We start from the raw sequence: 16290 nt of genomic DNA on the forward strand, positions 1-16290 counted from the left end.
GATAGTTATCTTTTTCCCATGTTAACACAGTAGCCACATAGCCATTGTATTCACGAGTATCAAGTATTTAGAATATTTAATTATATAACCAGCAATTATTTCCATTGATGATTTCTAAACAATTAGCAGGTTATAAATTCACTTTAAAATCTGAGAATCTGTAACAAGATTCAGTAAACATTTTCTGTAAAGAGTCAGGTATTGAAAGTTTTAGTGAAGCCATATACCATTTGTTTCATGAGATTCTTTAAAAAACAAAACAAAACCTTCATTTATAAGATTAGCTAACTCTGACCCAAGCTCTTCTGGCTGCCTTCGGATCTAGAACCAAATCCATGGCATGTTTGCACACAGATTAGAAGGCCACAAGGCCACCACACTTACATATCACATGTAAGCAAACTGAGGAAGCCATGCTTTTAAAACTACACTTCACAAGAGGAATTTCATTTGATGCTTGATGTCACAGAGTAACAATATTCAAGGACAAAGGGGTAATATTAAAATGCTTTAAACAACCGGATATGGTGGCACATGCCTGTGATTCTAGCACTCAGGAGGCAGAGGTGACAGGAGGGGGAAAGGTTGGAGGAAGATACTAAAACAGACTTGCCTGCTATTTATATATCTTTAGATTCATGCCTTTCTTCCCCCTATCCCCTCAGTCTCGTTATGAACGGTTGGAAACATGACCATCCAGTACTATTCGGAAGTCAAAAGTCATTTAGAGATAGTCATATGATAGCTTATCCAAAGGAAATGGGATGGAAAACAATGTTAAATATAGACTTCAAATCAGCAAACTAGTGGTGCATTCAGCAAACAGTGGTGCATTCTTTTTTTTAAAACAATTTGATGCTTAAATTCTATCCGGTTAAATAGGCATTACCTTCTCTGTGACACCTGGCAAAAGAGGTACATAATGGCATATAGTACAAAAATTACATTTTAATCAGTTTTTCAAGATAGGTTTCTTACAAGTTTAATATGCAATATTTAAAGAGCTGTAAGACTATTTAACTGAAGAAGTTGTTACTAAAAGCAGCTCTCATCATTACATTTTACTAAGTCCAACTGTCCACTGCTAAACAGCCAGTAGTAAAGCTTCTCTCAGGAGGAAGCTGTGAGGAAATGTTTAGTAAGTGCATGGGCAAAGACTGTGTTGCAGCCCAGCCCAAACACCAGGGAATATGTGGAAAGGTCATTCAGGGTTGAAGGTCAAAGGCCGCTAAGCTGCTCTGCAGGAGACTAGGAGAGCAACAGGCCTTTCTTTTTTCTAAGCAGAGGAAACAGAAATCAGCAGATGGTAGCTGCTCAGGGGCCATAGGAATACCAAGACTTTGCAGAGATCTTAGGGAGGGTTTTGGCCATCTATTTAGTCTTGGAAGGTCTAGAACAGCAGTTCTCAATCTGTGGGGTGTGACCCTTTTGCAGAGGCTGTTGAATTACTCTTTTCAGGGGCTGTGTATCATATAGCCTGTATATCTGATAGTTACATTATGTTTCCTAACAGTTGCAAAATTTGTTATAAACTAGCAACAAACATAATCTCACGGTTGAGGGGGGGGCGGTCATCACAAGATGGGGAACTGCTCTAGACATTCTGCTGACATGAGAGCCACAGACACATTAAAATATTAGCTCATAGGGTACTTTTGTCAAAATTTACATCCCAGGATATTAATAAACTCATCAGTTACTTCAAAATCTTTTTAAACAAGGAAAATGTACATCAGATACAGCAACAGATAAAATGGGTAAATGGGAAAAAAAATGGATAAAGGTCTTTAAAGCATGGGTAACACACAGTAAATAGTATAAAAATGTTTGTGGAGCCCCTTAACCAAAACCAGAAAACATCTGGAGTGGAGGCATTTTATGTAACAGGTCCTGTAGATATTGTAGTATGTCCACACTTCTGGGAGGAAACAAATCCATCCCAGCAAGCCAGGAAGTACTTTCAGTGTTGAGTGGCAAAGTTAAGATACTAGATTACATCAAGGGCTGGCAGCTGAACTTCTAATGCCAACAACTAACTAACCAGATGCAACCATGCTGTCAGACTTAAGACTGTCCTGTGAAACCAAACAGCTAAGACCCTTTGAAACTGCACTTTTAGTACAGTAGTAAGGAATATCAAAATTCTAAACACAACAGCGAGAAGAGAATTTATGCTCATATATTCTCTATAGCCCTTAAGAATAAAAATAACTTGGCTTTGGTATTAAAATCATCACAGATCCTTCAGTTGCTTAAAAACTGCAGAACTCTGAGGTTTTAGAAGCGGGAGCACAAGGACACGGCTCTTCAAACAAAACGGGCTGTGTTCCTGACCATCGGGAACAGCGGTACTGAGGGCTGAGTGACTGAGTGACGCTGAGGACGGAGGGATGTTTACTATAAACATCTTTATAAACATATGTAGCTCAGCGTACCTAAGACACATAAGTATTTTAATGTAATTCTACTTCACAAAAGAATTTCCAATTATATTTGTCATAAACCTAAGCCTTGTTTTTCACAGCCAGCTGTCACAGGGATCTTCAGGATTTTAAGACAAGATCCTTTTTTTTAGATTTATTTTATTTTTATGTGTATAAGTGTTTTGCCTGGTATGTGTATCACATGCATGCCTGGTGCCCATGGAGCTCAGAAGAGGATACAGGATGCCCTAGAGCTGGAGTTGTAGGCTGTTATGAGCCACCATCTGGATGCTAGGAATGGAACTCAGGTCCTCTGCAAGAACAAGTACTCTTAACTGCTGAGTCATCTTCCTAGTCCCTAAGGTTACTTTCTGAGTAAAATTTTATATGTAATGGATGATTTTTGTTTAACAATAAAATTCAGGGAACAAAGAATAGATAACTTTCTGGGCTATGGCTACTGTTAACTAAGGAAACAACTGGATTCCAAGCTTGAGGGATAAAATTAACTGGGCAGCTCAGTCTTTCTCTACCTGCCTTTAACAGTCAATATCCCATATTTCAAGGTTTTCTCACCAGCCCTCCTCTTTCTCACCCTAGAAGTCACATTGTTTCAAAGACTTTCATTTCCTACTCCACGTCAGTCACATCTCAAATTTCAATCTTTAGCTCAAACTGGCATTTTATAACTTTAAATTAGAAATGTCAGTATCAGTTTATATGGGCACCTAAAACCTTCACATTCAAAACTCGACTTCTCCCCAATCTCCCACGATACTTGCTTTATTATTACTATTATTATCATTTTAAAAGATTTATTTTTATTTTACATATTTTGGCTGTATGTATGTGAAGGTGCCACGTCTCCTGGAATTGGAGCTACAGAAAGCTGTGAGCTGCCATGTGGGTGCTGGGAATTGAACCTGGCTCCTCTGGAAGAACAGCCAGTGCTCTTAACTGCTGTGCCATTTTTCTAGCCACTATTGGAAATTCTTTTCTTTCCTTTCTTTTCTTTTCTGTTTTGAGACAGGTTTCTCTGTGCAACACTGGCTGTCCTGGAACTCACTCTGTAGACCAGGCTGGCCTCAAACTCACAAAGATTCGTCTGCCTTTTCCTCCCAAGTGCTGGGATTAAAGGCGTGCGCCACCTCTATTATTTGGTTTTTACTTGCTTCACTTTATAAGCACATGTGGCTCTAGAATTATCTGCATCTCTCAAGGTCATCGATGCTGCAGAGTCCAAAACTCGGTCAGCATGCCCTCTGTTCTCTACCTGCTCTCTAGTTCCTATGATTTTACTCTTGAAGACACTGCCACTACCTTGGGTCACATCTTCAATAACTGCTACAGTACTTTTCTACTCGCCTGATTTGTGCCCACCTGTTCTCTTTGCTTCCTGCTCGTATGCCTTCAATGTCCTCACTCTCTATACTTGTGCCAACTTGGGTTCTCAGGCAGATATTCCGATAAAGGAAAATGTGCTCAGTGTGGGGGCAGATCAGTAAGTCACTTCCCAAGTTTGCTCATCGTTCTGTTTGTTGTGACGCTTCCTCCAGACTTGGAAACTGAGCACACAACGGTGACTCTCATATCTGAATCTGCACAGCTTGAGAGAAGAGGAGACTTCTGAGCAACAGTAGCTCTTTGACCCTGAAGGCATAACCCCAAACATTCCGGTGAAATTCCAGACTTTCCTAAAGTGTATGCCAAATGAAACTAGACTCAGAAGTTTCTAAGATCCATTTCTAAGAAACTATTCATAAGAGCTTCCTGAGTTTCAATGAAAAACTATATTCATATCTCTGCTCCAAGCTGGCTTTCCTAATACAGCATCTAGCGTGGGCTGAACACATACGACACCTTGGCACTGACCTCAAAGCTTTCCACTCATAATCCTCACAGCAGCCCCAGGATGTGGACATTATTGTCACCATTTTATAGACATACTGAAGCTAGTGAGAGCCAGGGATGAAACCCAAGCCTATTCTACAGTTGATACCTCTAACCTCTGAGGTCTGACAAATGACTGGGAGGTACAAGAAGTATATATCATTTGAAAGGGCTTCAGAGATAACTGTAAAACAATTTCCTCATTTTAAAAACAAACACACTGATTCTGGGATAAAGAAGAGAAAAGCAAACAAATCCTCAATTTGTACACACACACAAACACACACACAAAAAATCTGGGGCCACAGAAATGGCTCAGTGGGTAAAGGTGCTTGTTGCCAAGCCTGATAACTTGAGCTTGATACCTGGGACCCACATGGCAGAAGGAGGGGCATACACCCCAGAAAGTTGTCCTCTAACCTCCACATATGCCCTCCCCTCACTCATACATACTAACACTAATAATAATAACAGCACTAATAAATACAAGCATTGATGAGAAGCTAATTTTTATTTAAAGTTAAGACATAATAGTAAGGAAAGGCTAAGGCTGGCTAAGGGAAAGGGAACGGCCTGTACTGACTCAGGTCATACCGTAAGCAGAGACTACTATATGCAATGTGCACATACCTAATGGTATAATGTGAAGGCCTCCAGGATCAGCCTACAAAGACTTCTTTCTCTCTATACTTGGTGTACAAATTGCTTATTTATTTAGCTATTTATTTATTTTAGATATTTAAGTTCACTTTTAATCTGTCTCTCCATTCCTTGTGAGGCTATCAACCATCATACATGCTGGTGCTAGCATGCCTCTCCCCTTTCTAGCCCGATGTTGGGGTGAGAAACCAGATAACCAGGTTATCAGGGAAACCACAAGGTATCTGTTTGAGACTGAACCCCAGGACCTGTTTTCCTACACCTGGCACTTCCTAAAGCACAAGGGATTTAGCTGGCAGCCTTCTCTTCCTTTGGCACTGCTGCTAAGCGCTTTTCTCATCTGGCGTCCTTTTCCTAGGCTGGCTATGAACCCTCTGCTCTTTCTCTACTGCCTCCCAAGGAGAGTGGAGGTCCTTCTTTCTTCCTTTGTAAGAGTTTTTTCCTGTTAATCAACAGAGAGACCAGGAGTGGATTATAAGCACAGAAAGCTTCCATTTTCTCACTGTGATTCTGCTAGTGTTTCTAGAACCCTCTTCTGTAGACTAAATCATCCCAGAAGACAATGAGCTCATCTGTTGTCTCTCCTCACTGCACTCAGAGCTCTTTGACATGTCTTATTTTGCATGACCCAAACCTAACAACAAATGACACATAGCGACAGCAATGCAAGCCTACTGGATCACTGATTAAAAGTAAGCAAGCTAGCCCTACGTGGTGGCGCAAAGCTCCCAGCACTCTGGAGGCAGAGGCAGGCAACGCTCTGTGAATTTTGAGGTGAGGCTAGTTTACACAGTGAGTTCTAGGACAGCCAGGACTACATAGAGAGACCCTGTCTCAAAAAAATAAAACAACTAAGTAAGCTATTAGAAGCAATTTAACAAATAAAGTTGATCATGGATACAATTTCAGTCCAGTAACAAGTCTAAAGAAATTCTAAAGAAATGCTGTACTGGCTTTGGGAAAATTATGAGATGGGCACAGTGGTGCGAGCCTATAATCTGATCTGGGATGGAGAGACCAGAAGATTCTAAATTGGAGACTAACCTGGGCTACACAGTGAGACTTATTAATAACTTCAACTTCATATAAAAGGGTTTGGTGTTGAATGACCTCTTGTTTTATAGTAATAACAGTACCTAAATATCTACTCTTCTTGTAGTAAATGAGGGGAAGGGCCGGCTTTGGCTCATTGTGTAGACTGATTATGCTCTCCATTAAGCATGTGCAGTGGATTGACACAGCATTTCAAACAAGCCCCACATAAGAAAATAATCAGATAGCTTAAAAGATTCACAGCTGCTAATATAAGCCTTACTTGTAGTCTTTTAATTTTGTGACTAAAAGAGAGAACCAAATCAAACTCAGCAGGAGAAAAGCTATGGTTTCTTGTTTGGGTTCTGTTTCCCAGTTGTTACATCTATGCTTTGGGGACAGTGGTCTCATCTCAGACACATGGCTGCTGGTTTCTAGGCTCCTCCTCTCCTCTCCCAGACAGAGTGCTCTTTCTTGGCCAACAAGCTTCCCTTTGTTGTGACTTATAGCACTGGCCTGAATAACCAACTCTCAGCCCTTACACAACATGAGAGCAGGTGCTGGGACCTCAAACACCATTCACTCTAAAAAGTTATTAATCTTTTTGAAAAGATGCCTTTTTGAAATTGACTACATTTTAAATACAAAACAGTTAAATTCTCCCAAAGTGTCACAAAACCACACTGCGGTATAGGGTTATTGCAAATGTAATCAGCCATATGGGCATCACGCCACAGGCAAGCCCTCCATGGCCTGCTTATATGTCTTTTCTCTTTGGAGACCCTTCTACGTCAGCACTTTCTCACCCATCTCCGACTTCCCACCCCACCCCATCCCAATTCTTAGCAACTCTCACTCTTCACAGCAATGTATGCCTGGAATCTACAGTTTTCACATGAACACTTGATTGGGGTAAAAACTCATAATCTCTCAAAGGAGAAACTGGAGCAGGGAGTGGTCATGGACCCCTAAAATCCCACACGGGAGACTAATGCAGAAGGACCCCAGGTTTGATGCCAGCCTAGGCTATATGGCAAAACTAACTTAAACAACAATTTTTTTAAAAAAGATACTTTTCAGTTTTTCTGCTTTGTATGTACATGTATTATTACAAAATAATTACATGTAAGTCACTTAACCACCCACTCCTACCTTCTCTGCACTGTGGTCCACTGGATATCCCTACCTACTAGTGTCACCACCTTCTATGGCTTACCAACACACTCAAAATCTTTACAATTTTTGTAGTCAAGGTCTCACTTTTGCCTGAAACTTCAGAGATAGCTCAGGCTAGCCTCCAACGAGTGATTATCATGCTCAGTCAATACCTTCTATCATTAAAACCAGCTAAGAGTATTAAAAACACCCTTCTTTGGGGCTTGGGGACTTCTCACAACCACTGCCCTCTCAGGGGGTATGTTCAAGAGTCTTAGGAAGCATTTATTCTCATTTTTCAAGTTCCTCATCCCTCATTCTTACTCCATACTGACACACCTGAACCCTCCAGAAACAGCTCTTGTTTTTCTACCACCCTTTGGTAAGCAATCAAATCACACTTAGGCACTACATCATTCCTAGTTCAGCACTGACGCCCTTCCTTAGCTTTCTTCTTCCCATGCGTATCCTCAGACTCCTCGATGAATTACCTTGGTACTTTGAATGAAAAATTCAAAACTCACAGGAACCCTCGATCCTCACATGGTGGTGCCGTCTAGGAGGTTTTGGAACCTTTAGGGGGTAGGGCCTTACTGGAGGAAATATGTCACTAGGAAGAGGTGGGTTTTGAGGTTTTATAGTTTCACTCCACTTCCGGTTTCTTTCCTCCTTTTCCTGTCCCTTCTTTTTCCTTTTCTCCTCCCCCACTCCAATATCAGCTTCCTGTGCTGCTGGCTCCTCCCCTGCCACAACGCCCTCTAGGTCTCTAGAACTGTAAGCCAAAATAAATTCTTTAAGTTGTTTTTGGTCACACCAACAAAAAAAGTAACTAATGCAATGATCCCAGCTCCTGTGGAGCCTTACTTCTGGTACCTGTGGAGTTTGACTGCAACAATTTTTTGTTCTTGTTGCTATTTCTTTTTCTCCTCCTTCCCTTCCTTTCTTCCTCCCTCCCTCCCTCCCTCCCTCCCTCCCTCCTTTGCTTCATTTGCCTTATATGTTAGCCCATCATGACCACAATTAACAACCTCTTCAGCATTAATAGCACTCGGTCTGGCTCTTCAGTCCCTTCCTGAGTTCTATTCTTATTTTCTTCATCCTAATGAGAATCCATGGACTCTTCCCTTTCTCAACACAACAAATTTGATCCATTAGCAATCCTGGAAAGTCTACTACCACTAGGTATCTCAAATCCACCCACTACCCCCACCTGTACCTTCCTATCTCAAGCCTTCACCATTACCTGTTAGCCTTCAGGGGGCCGGGCAGGACTCCAGCATGCTCTCTGCACCCTTCCTTCTCTGAAAGTCAGCAAGAATCATGTTTGTAAAAGCAATCTACTTTTTAAATAATAGATTTTTTTCTTCTTGATGACAATCACTCTGACTGGGGTGAGACAGCCTCTTTAAGCAGTTTTAGTTTGCATTTCCTGCTGGCTAAGGACTTTTAAGTAACTTTTAAGATACTTTTGGCCATCTTTATTTCTTCTTTTGAGAACTGTCTATGTGGTTCATTATTGATCCTAAAGGGGTTTTGGAGTTTAATTTTGGAGTTCTTTAGATATTCTAGATATTAATCCCCTGTCAGATCTGTAGGGCAAAGATTTTCTTCCATCCTGAAGTCTGTCTCTCCTCTTTGCTGACAGTTTTCCTTGTTATGCAGAAGCCTTTTAATTTCATGTAATCCCAATGATAATTCTTGGGGTTATTTCCTTGTGCTGTTAGAGTTTATGTAGCTTCTGAGTAAACACTCAAGTGACTAACACATCACAGAGATACCTGTATATCCTTCCATGTTTATTGCTACACTATTCACAATAGCTAAGAATCAGAACCAAATGAAATATCCATCAGTAGGCAGATGGATAAACAAAAGATGGAACAGATACACAAAAAAATTATTCAGCCATCAAGAATGAAATTACAATATCTGAAAGAAAATGGAGACCATTATTAAGTAAATTATTTACTTAATATATAATATTAATATATTTACTTGCTATGTAGTATTAGGATATATTAAGTAAAATGAGCCTGACTCATAAAGATAAGTATTGTGTGTTTTCTCTCATATGCACAATCTAGATTTAAACGTGTGTTACTGGTTGAGTGTGGGAGAGGGTTGAGCAGGTACTGTGGAGGAGAGGATGAAATCTTACAGAGGTAGTAGAGTACATGTGGCATGAAGGCAGGAGAACCACTTGCAGGGAAGAGGAACTAGCAAGGAGGAGGCCAAAGGCAACAGGGATGGTATGCATATACACACGGATATACACAGGTATGTATGCATGAACATGTTATAAGGGAGCCCATTACTTTGTACACCAACTTAAAAATTTAGTAACAAGAACTCCAAAACAGGCTCTTGCCTTCACCTCTCCCATTCTCTCCCATGCTGCAGTCGTCCACAGAAACACGTCTTTAGCTTCCTATCGCCTCCTTCCCACACTCCTCTCTTAGCCTCAGTCACCAGTTCACTGTATGAACACTCTTTCCTCCTGTTCTCTATAGCTGACTCCTACTCAGGCCTCAGCTCACCGGATGCCTTAGTGTCTGGTCTGTTACATTCACATGTATATTATATTCACTTCCATGTCCTCTTGGAAAGAAAGGGAGGGGCTATCCCCCTTTGTTTGTCCTGTCCTTTGTTTGATGATCAGAATGGTAGGAGTTCAAACCATTCAATAACTATCTGAGGCTTGTTATTTGTACATATTTCTTTAGAGGTGTTTGTTTTGTTTCCAGTGTAGGGGACTAACCTGGCACTCCTGCAAGTGCCCTACTACAGCTACATCCCCAGGCCTGAGGTGAAGAAGTAACTAAACTGTTGGGCAACTTCTTTCCCACTGACTTCCATACTGTATCAACTTTTGCTGTTGGTTGGTCTGGTCTTTGAGCCAGGGTCTCACTGTGTAGTCCTGGCTGTCCCGGAGCCCACAGAGACTCACTTGCCTCTGCTTCCCAAGCGCTGGATCAAAGGTGTGCACCCACCAATCAGCTAATTTATCAATTCTTAAATTACGTCCTTTTAAAAAAATTATTAAACAGTTTCTTCCTTTTTTATCTGATTTAAAAAAAAAAAAGCTTTGTAAAGAAACGGAACTCAACATCTGGCAAATACTAGCAGATACATACAGATACACTCCGAAGACCTCAGTGACCTTTACAAAATGCATTGGTTCCACTTCAACACTGGTAGATCTCTGTGCTTGTTTCCTAGCATGAGTAACCTACCATTCTGGATGCCCTCAAGGCTCTGTGTGTCAGCAGTGAGGCTAGGAATGAAGTAGGGATGTTACATATTAGGAAGCTAGTTATAAAATAGTTTCAAAAATAATTCTTTTAACAACTAGTCAATATACTATATACCTAACAACTTCCAATAAATGCTTCTTGAATTAAACTAAAGGTATTAAAAAAAATAGATACAATATAGTATACAATAGTCTCTACCAAAAAGGACATTAAAGAGCTAAGAAATCTGAGCTCTAACACGGAAAAGGCTATGATCTTGTGATCTAGATGATTAGATCTAACATGGCGTGATGTCAGAAATCTAAGAAGAAATAGTTAATGGGCATTACAACATCTCTATCCTATAGATAGACAGCAGGGAGGAGAAACCACTTCTACCTAAATGTCTGCATACTAGATTTAGGATTTTAGTGAGTTTCTTAAGTATGAAAGATTTGGCTGAGAACGAGAGTATCTATAAAACAAATTAATCAAACAAACAACAAAACCAGAACCCCACAAAAAGGAAAGGGCTTGGTTGGGGAAGGGGTCCCAAAGCATTTAGCTATTAATATGGGGTAGGGGAAGAATTATCAGCAAATAATATGTTTGGATATTTAAACCTAACTAGTTCAAGTTAAGAAGTCTGAACTTGATCCCATAGCAAAGTGGCTTTCAAGAGGAATCAATCTGGAGACAGCATACAGGATACATTTCAGGAAGAGAAAGACCAGAGACAGAAAGATAATTGGGGAACTTTTAGCACATTTCACACAGATTGCTATAAGAAAGGCCTAGGATGGTGAACGGCAACAGCGGGGACCTGTGTGACGGTATAAACAGAATCAGTTAACAGGGCAACTGGGGCTAGATGAGCTTTTCTTCCTCTTATAAAAACAAATAATGATATCCAGCATATGTTTCATTCATTCAGGCTTAAAATGGGACTGGAGAAATGGATTCTCAAGAATGTTTTGTTTTTGCAGCGGACCCAGGTTCGATTCTCAGTATCCACACATGACAGCTCACAACTGTCTATCACTCTAGCCTCAAGGGATCCAATGCCCTCTTCACACTTGCAAGGGCACCAGGCATGCACATGGTGCACAGACATGCATGTGAGCAAAATGCAGAGACACATAAGAAAGAAGGAAAGAAAGAAAGAAAGAAAGAAAGAAAGAAAGAGAGAAAGAAAGAGAGAGAGAAAGAAAGGAAGACAGACTCGTCACCTCCCCAGAAGCTGACTCCTCCTACTTCCTTCACCAACCAGACAACATATTCAGCTGAAACAGAGGACAACATTTACTAGCTCTCTAAAAACACCAGGAAATCCTCAATGCTGCAATAAATGGGTCACACAATTTCTTCGAAATTCTCATGTCCTCTCTCAATTCTACAAATCCACACTCTAACCAGCTCAAATGTCCCTTTTCCATCAAGTCTTCCCAGGAGCCTTAACTCAAAGTCAGCATTCCCTCCTGCCATTCTGTCTGTCTGTTTTTTAAATAAACATTTTAAAGGCCCCTTTACAGTTATCCCACATCCCCTCAGATAGACTGTCCATTCTTTACAGCAAGCATACTCATCTTAATTCCTCCCTGTTTTCCGTCACACAAAGATCTTAATTTTTGTATATGGCAGTAGCAGAGTGTAAGGTTAAGAATACAGATAACAAAGATAGCATAGTTGACTTTGGATTTTAACTTGGCTCTTCATTAGTTGTGTGCCCTTGGAAAAACTACTTAACCTATATTTCTGTATATTTATGAATTCAGAATAGAGGTTAACAGTACATATTTCATAGGCAGCCAGAGGAAGGCATTACAAGAGTATAAATACTAATAAAAGTGTATTATAAAAAACACTAAAGATAAAAGATACCTTAAAAAAATCACTTCATAGGGTAGCAAACTACTGAATATTTTACAATCTATGCAGGCAAACATAAAAACAAAACAAAACAAAAACATAAAGCCAAAGTTTAAGTCAAAATAGGTACATGAAAATTCTAAGTCAGCTGGCCAAAGGTTGGCTATGACTTTTTAAAACATTTTTTTGGCTATATTTATTTATTGCTGTGTATATGTGCTTGTCCGTGCCATGGTGGACATGTGATGCCAGGAGACAGACAATCCAGGGGGGTCAGTTCTCTCCAGGTATCAAACTCAGGTGACAGGTGCCTTTACCCAGTGAGCCGTATTCCCGCATCGAGTTGAGCCTTATAGTTTGAGAATTTAAGTTCCTTATACTAAGCAGCTGCCTGAACTGGTGCCCTCGCTTCAGCATTTCTCTCATTGCCGCAGCCTTTGTAAAACGCACATGTAATGTCTCCCCACTGCTACAGAATCCTCCATTTTATCCCTTCAGTTTAAGCCTCCTTGGATCGCATACAAAGTCGTCCTTATCTTTCCAGCCCGGCCTCCAGCTTCAGCTCTCAAAGCTCACGGTGAAACCTGAATCACCGAGTCACATCTCAAAGGCTTTTTGTATGCCATGCCCTTCGCCTGTGACACCTGTTTATTATTTACTGGAGTTACAAGGACAGAGTACCACAGACTGGGCAGGTTAAATAACATTCTCTCTTAGTTCAGGGAGTTGGAAGTCCAAAATGAAGGTACTAGAAGGTTTGTTTTCTCCTGAGGCCTGTCTTCTTGGCCTTGTTGATAATTTTTACTTGTATCTTCCTATGCAGGTGTAGTATGTGTCCAATTTTTTTTTTCTTGTAAGCACCCTTGTCACGTTGCACTGGAGCCCTTAAGGGTCTCATTTTAATCATCTCAGAAGCCCTACACAAATTTAGATACATTTTAAGGCAATGAGGGTTAGGTTGGGCTACTACCTAAGAATTTTGAGGACATAATTGAGTCCTTTACAGCTCTTACCCCTTTGCCTTACCCAAGGTAACTCCCATCTGTTTTTCCCAGACTAGTCCAAGCCTTCCCCTCCAGCCCTTTCTCTGTTCCTAGCCCCTGACACTGTTGTGATAGTGCTCAAAACACCAACGTAACTCTGGCTTCTCTTCTGGACACAGTTCTTAACAGTGACGATCATCCTAATCACCCAGGACAGCAACCTACAGAAAGTATTTAACAAACATTTGATGAGAAGCAGAAGCAGAACATGGACCTTAAAGTAAAAGATGTACAGGTTCAAATCCCAGTTCTGCTGTTTCCTCACCGAGGTAGGGAAGTCACTTAATGTTGAGTTTCCATCTAAATAAAGAGTTGCAATAATGCACGATTGACTTAGAATAAAACTACTCAGGTTTTGTTACGCAGTTAAGAGCTTAAATGTTGACGTGAAGGTTGGATCCTGGCTGGTTTGACAGCCACTTCTATCATTCAGTAATTAAATAATTTTGAGTACATTCATTATTCAGCTTTAGTTGCCTATCTGTTTAAAAAAAAAAAAAAGCCGACAAGCTCAGATGGTGCTGTTTGGCCATGATAACGAGGTAAAACATTCAGTGGGGTGTGCAGCACATTGCATTCTTTCTATGCTCCTTATTACTGCTATCACGAGAGCACTGCAGGTCTGAACACATGTGACTGTCACGTCAATACTCAGCTTTCTTTCCAACAAAGTAGGATAACTTAATGAGGTTCAAAAGCTGGTCCAGGGCCAGCAAGGCTGGGAGATAAAGGTACATGCCACCAAGACTGACACCCTGAGTTTGATCTCCAAGACCCACACAGGAGAAAGAGAAAACCAAATCCTACAAGTTGTCCTCTGATTTCTACATACATTCACGCAGGCGTGCTCCCAGGCACACATGCACAGCAACAAACAAACAAACAAACAAACAAACAAATGTAATTTTACAAATGAGACAAGCACAGTAGCACACAACTTTAATCTCAGCACTCAAGAATCAGAGGCAGGCAGATTTCTGTGAGTTCGGGGTCAGCCAGAGCTACATAGTGAAACTGTTTCAAAAAAAGTAAAACAAGAAAAACAACAAATCCAAAGCAAAACAAAAGGAACCAGACAGATGATGTAAATGAGCTGTGAGAAGGAAAGGAGCAAGAACTACATCCCCCGCCCCTCACATTGGGTCTAATATAGTCTGAGCAATGAAGTAAAAAACAGTAAAAGGCAAATTTCCATAGTCTTTATGACTACGGATGTTAGACATTCATAGGGAAGAATAACACTGCTTTGTGACTATGGATGTTAAGTATTCACAATGAAGAATAATAATCATAGAACCATAAAACCTGTGAACTAGAAAGAACCTTTGTGATACAAGTCCAGTCCTATCTTTTTTTTTTAAGACATAAATGCATCCAGGTAGATTTGGAATGAGCTTTAGTGTCTTCATGAGCAGCTCTATGAGCGACGAGACTAGCAGACAGAGTGTACAATTTGTTCAGAGTGCTAAAGTAGGGGTTATGGATGTACTCATAGCCAAAGAATGCTAGAACTAGTACTAGGAAACTAAGAAACTTCTTTTTACCCATTCTTTTTAACCTGATTCATATAACTCTGAAGCAAAGCAGGTCTAGGTGTAAATCTTGACGTGCAACATAAAGTCTTCTGAGTCTCACGGAATGAACAACTAGTGAGCAATGAAGTGATTAAGTGAGCCATGTACATCACATAAGTAAAACTGGGTATGATTAAAAACACTGTCTTTCACATAGGTATGTGTGTGCTGGTTAAATGTCTGAGGCTTGGATACTACCTAACTTTAAACATAGAAAGCTGGATAGTTGCTGAGATAATGAAGTGCCTTTGTGTCCTTCCCCACCACCAAATGTCCTTCACAATTTGTTTTCAAGTGTCATGTCACCACCATTAATATGCTATTTGGAGCTCATTGTAGCTGAGACTTTTAATAGGACAGCAAAGATTTGAAAGGTCACAAACATTGTTACTAAGGTAAAGAGAGAACTTTGAGTCTAGCTCATTATGTTCCGTGGTCCATATAAGCTAGGTGAATTTCCAGCAAAACATTACCACCTTTCCTGATGCAGAAAAAGATGCCTAAGTACGTGATTGACTTCACTGCCATAATCATGATTTAAAAAAAAAAATGTTTGGGACTCAAAAGTGCTGGCACTAGAAAACACACCTGCCAATATTCATTCTTTTCGCTTCAATCTAAAGTCAGTGTCTCTCTGTCTCTCTTTCTTTTAAAAGACATGTGGAGTCTAGTTCCAAATCAATTGCAAAGAAAAACCCAATAAAGAAAACGCTCTTTCTAGTGTCCTCTCCTCCCATTTGCATCACAGATGGCCACCGAGAGCTTAAGGTTTAACGTCCGGACACTAAAGCCACTCATCCCAAAACGACCGAGCTCCAGATGGGATGCTGTCTGGCAAAGGATGGGAAGCTGCCAATCTTCAAAGGTGCAGATAGGGTGAATCCCGGAGGCTAGCGCCCAGCTCCCATCACTTTGCACCCACACTTGGGAAACATTCCTTTCCCATCTCGGGTCGGGATTCTTCCGTGAGTGACCTCCGGGGACCAGAGGGACGCGGGACAGGAAGGCTTCTCTGCCTTTGGGAGAAGTTGACAAGGGCAAATTCGAATCGCACGCGGGAGCTTACTCACGGGAATGGCCCGGCGTCCTCGCTCCTCCGCTCGCACTCGCTGGGGAAGAAGCCCCTAACACTGCGGCAGCCTGAGAGCAGCAGGTGAAGCTGCCGCCGCCGCAGCTAACCCCCGGGCGTGGCAGGAACTGGCAGGCGCCCTCACATCATCAACGGGCGACCTTGGAGCTGCAGTGACGCCGGTTCAATGGCAGCCCCCACCCAGCTAAGGAAACTAAAAGGAGACCCATTCTCCCAACAGCCTTTGAGGCCCTAGCGCATGGCCCTCTGGGAACTGTAGTTTCCTTTCTGTCCCGCCTACAGCTCGAGGGCCCCGCCTCCTCACTACAGAGCTAGACGCTG

At 41.2% G+C, this 16290-nt stretch overlaps 1 protein-coding gene across 3 annotated transcripts in view; it reads right to left on the bottom strand.

Annotated features, from left to right (window-relative positions):
- Trak2 (trafficking kinesin protein 2) overlaps nucleotides 1-16188 on the bottom strand; it is a 58759-nt gene extending 42571 nt beyond the window's left edge. For 2 of the 3 annotated variants that reach the window (XM_028765655.1, XM_028765656.1), the window contains exon 1: nucleotides 15950-16094. The gene's annotated coding sequence lies outside the window, so the exon portion shown is untranslated. Of the gene's footprint in view, nucleotides 1-15949 lie in introns of all 3 variants that reach the window. The other variant, XM_028765657.1, reaches the window with a different exon arrangement.
- Nucleotides 16189-16290: the final 102 nt, after the last annotated feature.

The sequence above is a fragment of the Grammomys surdaster genome, unplaced genomic scaffold, assembly GCF_004785775.1.
Source record: "Grammomys surdaster isolate TR1022 unplaced genomic scaffold, NIH_TR_1.0 165, whole genome shotgun sequence".
Lineage (NCBI taxonomy): Eukaryota > Metazoa > Chordata > Mammalia > Rodentia > Muridae > Grammomys > Grammomys surdaster.